Raw genomic sequence first — 10,708 nt, forward strand, 5'->3', positions numbered from 1 at the left:
GATTCGTTCTCTGACATTTCTTTCGATTATTTTAATATATTCTTCTTTGATAGTGGTCATTTTTTTTTTATTATTCTTCTTTTTTGATGGCCAATGGTCATTTTGTCATTAATTCATTTAGCAATAGATCCATTCTTTGACGTTACACTTCTTTCGGTCACTTTATTACTTTTTCTTCAGTTATGGTCATTTTTTAATTATTTTTCTTTCTGATGACCAATTAATTCATAAAGCTATCATTCCATTCTCCAACATAGACTCCGTACGGTCATTGTAAAATGTTTTTCTTCGGTAGTGCTCATTTTATTTAATTATTTGTCTTTTTTAATGACCAATTGTTGTTCTCTTATCCATCATAAAGCACTAGGTTCATTCTCTAACACTTCTTTTGATCATTTTAAAATGTTTTCGCTCGTAGTGATTAGTGATCATTTTTTTTTTTTTTTTTGCTTTTTTTGATGACCAATAATCGTTTTGTCATTAATTCATAAAGCAATAGATCCATTCTTTGGCGTTACACTTCTTTCGGTCACTTTATTACTTTTTATTCGATTGTGGTCAATTTTTAATTATTTTTCTTTATGATGACCAATTAATTCATAAAGCGATCGTTCCATTCTCCAACATAGACTCTGTTTGGTCATTGTGAAATGTTTTTACAGTAGTGCTCATTTTCTTTAATTATTTGTCTTTTTTGATGACCAACTGTTGTTCTCTTATCCATCATAAAGCACTAGATTCATTCTCTAACACTTCTTTCGATGATTTTAAAATGTTTTCGTTTGAGTGATTAGTGATCATTTTTTTTTTTTTTGCTTGTTTTGATGACCAATGATCATTTTGTCATTAATTCATAAAGCAATAGATCCATTTTTTGACGTTACACTTCTTTCTATCACTTTATTACTTTTTCTTCGGTCGTGGTCATTTTTTAATTATTTTTCTTTCTGATGACCAATTAATTCATAAAGCTATCGTTCCATTCTCCAACGTAGACTCCGTTCGGTCATTGTAAAATGTTTTTCTTTGGTAGTGTTCATTTTCCTTTTTTATGACCAATTGTTGTTCTCTTATCCATCATAAAGCACTAGATTCATTCTCTAACACTTCTTTCGATCATTTTAAAATGTTTTCGTTTGTAGTGATTAGTGATCATTTTCTTTTTCTTTTTGCTTTTTTTGATGACCAATGATCGTTTTGTCATTAATTCATTAAGCAATAGATCCATTCTTTGACGCACACTTCTTTTGACTGCTTTATAATATTTTTCTTTGGTTGTGGTAATTTTTTAATTATTTTTCTTTCTGATGACCAATTAATTCATAAAGCTATCGATCCATTCTCCAACATAGACTCCATTTGGTCATTGTAAAATGTTTTTCTTCGGTAGTGCTCATTTACTTTAATTATTTGTCTTTTTTATGACCAATTGTTGTTTTCTTCTACATCATGAAGCAATAGATTCATTCACCGACCCTTCTTTCGATCATTGTAAAATGTTTTTCTTCAAAAGTGGTCATTTTTTAATTATTTTTCTTTTATGATGACTAATGTTCTTTTTTTTTTTTATAAATTAATTCATAAAGCAATAGATTCATTCTTTGACTGACTTTTTTTGGTCATTTTATTATGTTTTTCTTCGGTAGTGGTCATTTTTTAATTATTTTTTCTGATGATCAATTAATTCATAAAGCAATAGATCCATTCTCCAACATTGATTTCATTCGGTCATTGTAAAGAATCTTTCTTTGGTAGTGGTAATCTTCTTTAATTATTTGTCTTTTTGATGATCAATGATTGTTTTCTTATGCATCATAAAGCAATAGATTCTTTCTTTGACACTTCATTCGGTCATTTTATAATGTTTTTCTTTTTGGTAGTGGTCATTTTTAATTATTTTTCTTTTATGATGACCAATGGTCATTTTTCTTATTAATTCATAAAGCAATATATTCATCACGCACACTTCTTTCAGTCATTATAAAACGTAATTCTTCGGTAGTATTAATTTCTTACTCTCTTTTTTTTTTTTCCTAATGACCAATTAATTCATAAAGTAATAGATTCATTCTCCAACATAGATTTCGTTCCGTCATTGTAAAAAATTTCTTTGGTAGTGGTCATTTTCTTTAACTATTTGTCTTTTTTGATGACCAGTTGTTTTTTTTCTTATACTTCATAAAGCATTATATTGATTTTCTGACAGTTGTTTTGGTCATTTTATAATGCGTTGCTCCGGTGGCAATTAGTGATAATTTTTTAATTATTTTTCTTTTTGATGACCAATGGTCATTTTGTTATTAATTCATAAGGCAACAGATCTATTCTCCGACATGGATTTCTTTCGGTCTTTTTGTAACTTTTTTCCTTCGGTAGTGGTCATTTATTTAATTATTTTTCTTTTATGATGTCTAATGGTCATTTTTTTTTTATTAATTCCTAAAGCAATAGATCCATTCTCTAATGCACACTCTTTTCAGTCATTTTATAACGTTTCCCTTCAGTAGTGATCATTTTTAATTAATTTTCTTTATAATAACCTATTAGTTTATAAACAGTAGATCCTTTCTTCAACATAGACTTCGTTCAATCAAAGCAAAATGTTTTTCTTTGACAATGGTCATTTTTTAAATTATTGTTTGTTTGATGATCCATGATCATTTTGTCATTAATCCATATAAATCAATAGATCTATTCTCCTCTTTCAGTCATTTTATAACGTTTTTCTTTGGTAGTGATCATTTTTTAATTAGTTTTCTTTTATGATGACCAATGGTCATTATTTTCATTGATACGTAAAGCAATGAACCCATTTTCTGACGCAGACTTCATTTGGTCATTTCAGATTTATTTTTTTCGGTAGTGGTCATTTGTATAATTAATTTCCTTCTCTTAATGACCAATGATAATTTTTTTTATTAATTTACAAAGCAATAAATCCATTTTTTTGAGACACTTCTTGGTAAAATTACTAAAAAATATTAAACCTATTACATCTATTAAATTAAATTCTAAACATTTTCGAATTTTGCCAATTAAGTCTATCTAGCCAATATTAGTAGAAAATTGTTGACTTGGATTCCGATTGTCATATGTAGAATGATCTACATTGACGCGGATAATTTTTTTTTATAACTTTTAAAAAAGGTCACAGCCCTCGCCAAGACCTGGAAAGGGCCGCAAAGCCCTTGTCCATTGTGAGCGAGGGTCGTGGCCCTCGCTTGGTTGCTATCTAGGTGAGGACTTTGTGGCCCTCTTTGCAACCCTCACTTGCGACCAGTGAGGGCTTCACGACCCTCGCCCAGGGGCAGTGATGGTCATTAGCCTTCGCTTGTGGTTCACGACCCTCATTGAAAAGAAAAAATAACAATTTTTTGAGAAAAAGAATTCAAAAAAAAAAATTATAATCTTGTCCATGTCAACAACGGCCATCCTACGTGGCACACGTCCACGTTAACGATTTTCAGCTAAAATTGACCAGGTGAACTTAATTGACAAAATGTGAAAATATTTATGATTTTATTGTCATGATTGAAATGTTTAGAATTGAATTTACACAAGTGTAATAGGTTTATGATTATTTGATCATTTTTCCCACACTTCTTTCAGTCAGTTTAAGACGTGTTTCTTCAACAGTTGTCATTTTTATATTTATTTCCTTTTTTGATATCCAATGGTTGTTTCGTCATTAATTAATAGAGTAATAGATCCATTCTTCGACATAGACTTCATTCCGTCATTTTAAACATTTTTCTTCGATAGTGATCATTTATTTGACTATTTTCCTGTTTTGATGACCAATGGTCATTTGTTTTCATTAATTCATAAAGCAATAAATCTATTCATTTAACGCAGACTCTTTCCATCATTACATAACTTTTTTCTTTCATAGCGGTCAATTTTTCAGTTATTATTCTTCTATGATGACCAAGGGTTATTTTGCCTTTAATTCATAAGGCAGTAGATCTATTCTCCGAAACAGATTCATTTCGTCATTTCAAAATATTTTTCTCCTGCAGTGATCATTTGTTTAATCATTTTACTTATGTTGTGACCAATGTGATCTTCTTTATTAATTTATAAACATGCTTTACTGGCATGACAGTATTTAGACTATGTGAGAATAACAGTATCTTATGAGTCACAAATTCTTAAAGTAGTGGGCCCCACAATAATTTATAATTATTTGTTATTGAATTTTTTATGGTCCATAATAGATTATTATTCTGACAGTAGATTAGAGACTATCATGCAGTCATCTCTCTTCATAAAGCAATAGATCCATTCTCTGATGCAGACTATGTTTGGTCATTTTAGAACGTTTTCCTTCTATAGCTGTCTTTTCTTTTTCTTTTTCTTTTTTATGATCAATGGTCATTTTCTATTAATTCATAAAGCAATAGACTTATTCTCTGACTAAGACTTTTTTGGCATTTTTAAATTCCTGTTTCTTCGGTAATGGTCAAGTTTTTTTAATTAATTCTCATGTCGCACAACTCTCAAGCATTATGACAATCCTCGTCAATCCTTGGCAGTTTGCTTTTTATATAATCTACGTGGCATTTGTGGTTATCTTCAAATTGGACAAATTACTTCAGATTAGGCACAGACATATTCGGTTCTTATTCCTAAAGAAATCTATAGGATACAAGGACGATTAGTTCCTGTAATGTGTGCCAATAGATAATCTGAAAGGTGCTGGTAAACCGCGTTGAACTGAGCGCGAGAGATTGACACTTCCTATTAAAGTCAATATTAGTTTTTTTACTCAATTATACATCACTCTAAAGCAATCAAAAAAGAGGGCTAAAGCAATTACAAATGGAATTGGTAATGTCGCAGAAATAAATCTAACTTAATTTCATCATTTTACATTGGAAAGAATTAGACGTACTTGATTGATCTTTACTATTAAGGTGTGTTCGTTTTGTGAAAAATGAGTGATTTATAAAATATTTGTGAAAAATGATCGTTTATATCTTTTATAAAGATAAATGAATGGAAGAATTTTTTTTTTTTTTTGGTATCGCACATGAATATAGTTAGGCATAAATTGTTATCGATGATGAAAATATTTTCCATTGATTAATTTTTCTAAACGATATAGGTAATCATATATTTGAAAAATGTTTTTCAAATCACTCATTTTCACCAAAATGAACGTACCTTTAAGATACATTAGTTTTTTTTTAACTAGGGCTTTGGAATCGGTATTTAAAAACCAATAGAGTATCACAAATATATATGAGTCAGACTATCAAAAGCTATACATTCCTAAAAATCTCATTAGAGAAGATTAAAAATGTCAAAAAATTCTACATATTAATCTTGTAGTAGAAATTCCATTGATTATAGGAGTCAATAAGGGCATTGCTTTTTAATTTTGAAAATAAAGTATACTACATTCTTGTTAATTAGATTGATTCCTGTTTGGTAACCATTACAATGGTGACTGATTCTGATTTTTTTGTTCCCGGGAGTAGTTTGGGAACTAATAGCGTTTGGTAAAATTTTTGCTCCTGGAAACAAATTTATATTTTTTTGTTTCCTAAGTAGATTTGTAATAGAATCAAGAATAAAATAAAAGTTGATTCTTGTTATGGGAAAAATCTAAGAATCAAAACCAATTCTTTTCTTCCCTTTTCTTCTTCTTCTTCTTTTCTCTTTTTTTCTTCTTCATCGACCGCCATCCCGCCGCCGCCATCCGCCACCGATCGTCGGCAACCAATCCGGCGAGCTCACCGGAGGCTCAAGCAGGCCAAGGGCAAGGTTCGGTGAGGCCCACCTAGCCATCAGCCCAGCCTTACCGGTGGCCAGGCGGGCCTCGCCTAGCCCCGATGAGGCTCGCCCAGCCTCGCTGGTGGCCAGGCAGGCCTCGCCCAGCCCCGGCGAGGTTGGCCTGACCACCGGTGAGGCAGTGTCGACGACGCTCCGATGAGGTCACCGGCCATAATAAGAAGAAGAAGTATATGAGAAAAAGGAAAAAAAGGAAAAAAATAATTTAAAAATTAAAAGAAATTGATTTGAAACGGAATTAATGAGCACAATACCAAATGCAATTATATTCCAAAATAAAAAAAAATTGGACAATTATCAAACAGCTTAAAATACTTAGAAATTGTTTCCGAGAACAGAATAAAAAAGAATAATTTCTGATATTCCCGAGAACAGAATCGTTACCAAACGCGCCCTTATAATATTATTGTCAAAAAGTTGGTTTCTTTTCTATTGTGCATGCAAACTCAATTTTTCATGTGAGATATCCTTGAATGACGCAATGTATATCGATTTGTAATTGGATCATTACAAATATAGTTTTCATATGTAGCTGAATTATATCAATTATTGAGAGAATCAAATGATAATCATTTTTGAGTTTATTTAAGAAAACAAATCGTCGCTTTTGTTTGTAGCTTAGGTGCAACAACATTCATAGATATTATACCTTTGAAGAATTTTTGTTGAATGGTTGAATGCAGAATCAAACTTTTATTTTAGTTTTGAAATTGACAAAAACAACGCAATAGCAAGATTTTATTCTTTTACATACAAAACTTTTCTTCAATATCATCTATTAACTATTAACACCAAAAAGAAAACAAAAGATGAAAAAAAAATGAAAATTTACCCGCCAACTCTCCACCAAAAATGAAAACATAAAAGAATGAATATGAAAAAAAAACTCGTTGGTTAAGTCACGTCATCCCTTTACTAATCCCATACTGTTCATTTTCATAAAAGTAGAATTCGTCTACTCATACTTTTAACCCGGAAAATTCCTTCCCAGCAAGTAAACTTTTTGTGGTCCAATTACCAATGTTCGAAAATCATAAACAAACGTCAATTTGATAGTAGTCGACTTTTACAAATTCGAGAGTAGAATCCAATCACGATACTTATGCGATGAGTAGACGATAGAGGATCCAGAAAGGAACTAAATCATGTTCTGTCAGCCTTGAAGTTGTCTTGGGGAACACTCGATCAAACCGTGCAATACTTCCATCGTTCAAACCGAGACTAACATGTACGTGTAAGATGCAGGAAAAGAAAGAAGAATGTGAATTGAGAATTCAGAAAAAGCCCTTATGAAAGGAAGATCAGTTGACATGCTTTTTTTTTTTCGAAGTCGACGTGCTTGATCTGTCACAAATTTCCTTCTGTCTGACCGCCACCTTGCTTCGGTTTCTGAATCGTCCTCGGCATGCTGATGTGACGTCCGTCAACCTGCAACTGTGTCCTACGCTAGCATCGTTGAACCGATACCGTGCTCCTGCAGTAGTTTTAATTTCTAAGATGGTAACTCCGTCATCTAGTCTGAGGCCTTGGAGATCAGAGCATCGACAATCCATCACGATCGGCCGAGAAATACCACAGGAAGGAGGATTGGCACCCCTAAGGTGCATGCGTGTGCCAGTGTCAGCGTCTTCCACCCCTCCCAAACGAAGTTTTTTTCTGACATATGGGGATGAGGTTGGAGATGACATGATCAACATGGAACGTGTGGCTTTTCAAACAAGACAAATTCCATCAGATTTGGCATAGATGCACGCGGTTCTTATTCCTATAGTTCAATTACTACGGACCGATCAGTTTGTGTAATGCGTCCCAAAAGATCATCTCGAAAGGTGCAAGAAAATAGGATTCTGGCCGATTCTCAATCAGATGCTGCGTCCTTTCCAAAGTTGGTTCATCATTTGTCAGCATGCTTTTCGCGAAAGCAATTTTTGTGAGGATTCTTTGGCTAAAGCTAGAACATGCACCGAGAGATCGCCTTGTTTGGGAAGTTCCTTGGACGGGTCCCTGCCTACTTTTGCAAGCTGGTTTAGTGGGAGTGTGCTATCTTTGCTGATTCATTTTTTATTTTCCTTTTTCCTTCTTTGATGTACATTAAAAAAGTGTACTTAAAAGGACCCAAAAAAAAAAAAAAAAAAAATCGCGAGTAAAGCGCAATGAAAAACAAACAAGGGCCGGTGTAGGTATAGCCGAAGATTGCCTCTATCAAAGATTCCCGGTTTGGTGCTTCATAGGAGGAAGACAGTGAGTCTTTCCCCTTCTTTAAAAAAAGGGAAAATTATCATAAAAAAAATCAGAAACCTATTGCAATTTTTCCAAATTAGTCTTAAACCATTTTTTTTTTTTACTTATTCAATCCTAAATCTTTTGCAATTATGTCAATTTAGTCTATTAGGCTAATTTTGGCTCGCCAAGACGATGTGGATGTGACCGACGTTGATGTGACAATTTATATATATTTTTATTATTACTTTTTTTCAAGTTTTTTTTATTTCTTTTTTTCCTTTTTTTCCTACTTTTCCTCTTCTCTTCCCCCATAATGGCTCGACGAGACTCGTTGCCCACTAGTTGAGGGCCGCGAAGCCCTCATAGATGACCGACAGCCCTCACCTGCATTTGGGCAAGGCTTGGGGGCCGTAAGCAATGCAAACTTCGCCCGATCCGGCAAGGCCAAGCGAGGGTTGTTGGTTGCCGGCAAGGGCTTCTCAGCCCTTGCCCACTAAGCGAGCCTCATGCCAATGTGAGGGGAGAGAAGAAGAAAAGTAGGAAGAAAAGGAAAAATAAAATAAAAATAAAAGAAATGAATAAAAATAATTTAAAATTTTGAAAAAAATTATTAATAAATTGTTACTCAACGTCGATCGATTGGTTGGCATTCACGTTAGCGCCACCCGACCAAAATTAGCTGAATAGACTAAATTGGTACAATTACAAAATGTTAATGACTTAATGGTAAAAAAAAAGGTTTAAGACTAATTTAGAAAAATTGCAATAGGTTTAGGATTTTTTGGGTAATTTTCTATTAAAAAATGGGCTATAGATAACAAATTTTTAAACGAGAACCCATTTGCCATGCACTAGATATTATTACATAAATAAAGTCATAAGTTTTCATAATTTTAAAATAGACGTAAATTATATGAAGGATGAATAATTAAGAAGTACATTTACACTTCCAAATAAAGTCGGTTTTTTTTTAAATTCAATTTTATATCACTGCAAAGCAATAAAAAAAATGAGGCTACATCAATTGAACGTGGAATTGCTTAGGTCACATGAATCTAAATAACTTACCCATACTATTTCACGCCCAAAAGTATTGGATATACTTATATTCAGTTTGTTTTGTGAAAATAAATAATTTGAAAAAGATTTTTCTAAAAATAATTGCTTATATTGTTTAAAAACATAAACAATTTTTTTTTTCCGTTGTCCACAAAAATGTTTAAATATAAATTGTTGTCAATAATGATTTTTTTATTGACTTATTATTTCAAGTGATAAAAGCAATCTTTTTTAGAAATATATTTTCCAAATTTTTCATTTTTTAATGAAAATGGGGTCTTAGTTGATAAAAATTTTCTTTTAAAATGCATTTCTTTATTACTAGTGTTGTAAAATTACCGCCGAAATTGCTAGCGGCTTGTAATTAAGTCAATGCGGCATTATTAGAGAAATACACTAGTAACAATAAAGGACACCGTAGACTTACATGATGTGGTTCGAGTGTTAGTATCTACTTCATGTGGAGAGCGGTATTAAATAATCCACTAATAATTTGAGAGTCAGAATTATAATTACTCACAAGCCCAAGTATTACACATACTTAGATAAGTCCAAACATATAATGTTTATAAATAAATAACTCAATTGAAGTGAAAACCCACTACAAATTAATTTCCGTGTCTTTCTCCTGCGCGTGGCCGAAGAACAAACTCTTTCGTGTGTCTAAGAAAGCGTCGTCTGTTCGGCTCGTTGTTAATCCTTCTTAGAGTCCACTGTGCGCCTTAAACAAGAGATGCCTTTTTCTTTTTGTCTTTCTTGTGCGACTTTTACATTGAACAAGGGAAGAGACGTCCCCTTCTTGGTCAAATACTCAAAACTTGGATAAAAGAAGAAACCAACGAATGTCTTGTGCTGAACCTTGGATTTATATATAATCCACTATAATCCAAGATTATTATTCGTAAAAGACAATATCAGATTTTGAACAAATCGAAATCTTCCAATAGATATGGGTGTCGTGCGTGACACAAACTTGAGACATGATTTAACAGCCAGTGTTTGATGTCGCGACCTCTCTTTTTTTTTTGCGCCCGCAATCGGGTACGAGCGCCTAAGGAGGCTAATGGCTCGGCTAAAATTTAGTTATGCCCGGACTCTCCCAAGTCGACCAATTCACGACTTTAATAGTCTGAGTTTTTTAACCTGTAAATCAATTTTTAAAATGGAGTTGCCACTAATCGATTTGGGGTGGGTTGATTAGAAACCCAAACGGCATTGGGAGAAATACTCACTCCCGTGCAACTGGTGAGAAATTAGGATCGGGGACTTGATTACACTAGTTAATCACTAATGCCGTTTCGATACCTAATCTTGTTTAAACCCTAAGGCTTTTTGGATGTTCGGGGATTTTCCATGCATTTTGGGAGGAAAAGCATTTTTTGAGTCTTTTTCTCATTTTTGGACATAAAAGGGATTTTTTTGGATTTTTTTGGTATTTTTTGGAAAAATACAAGTCTTTTTGGCTTTATCTGAATTTTTTTGGCTTTTTCATGAATTTTTGGCTTTTTTTGAGTTTTTGACATTTTTGGAAAATATGAAATATTTTTTATTTTTCTATTTTTCGGAAAATAAAATATTTTTTAAATTTTTTTTAATATTTTTGGAAAATAAATTATTTTTTGATTTTTCT

This window comes from Eucalyptus grandis, chromosome 7 (genome assembly GCF_016545825.1).
Source record: "Eucalyptus grandis isolate ANBG69807.140 chromosome 7, ASM1654582v1, whole genome shotgun sequence".
Lineage (NCBI taxonomy): Eukaryota > Viridiplantae > Streptophyta > Magnoliopsida > Myrtales > Myrtaceae > Eucalyptus > Eucalyptus grandis.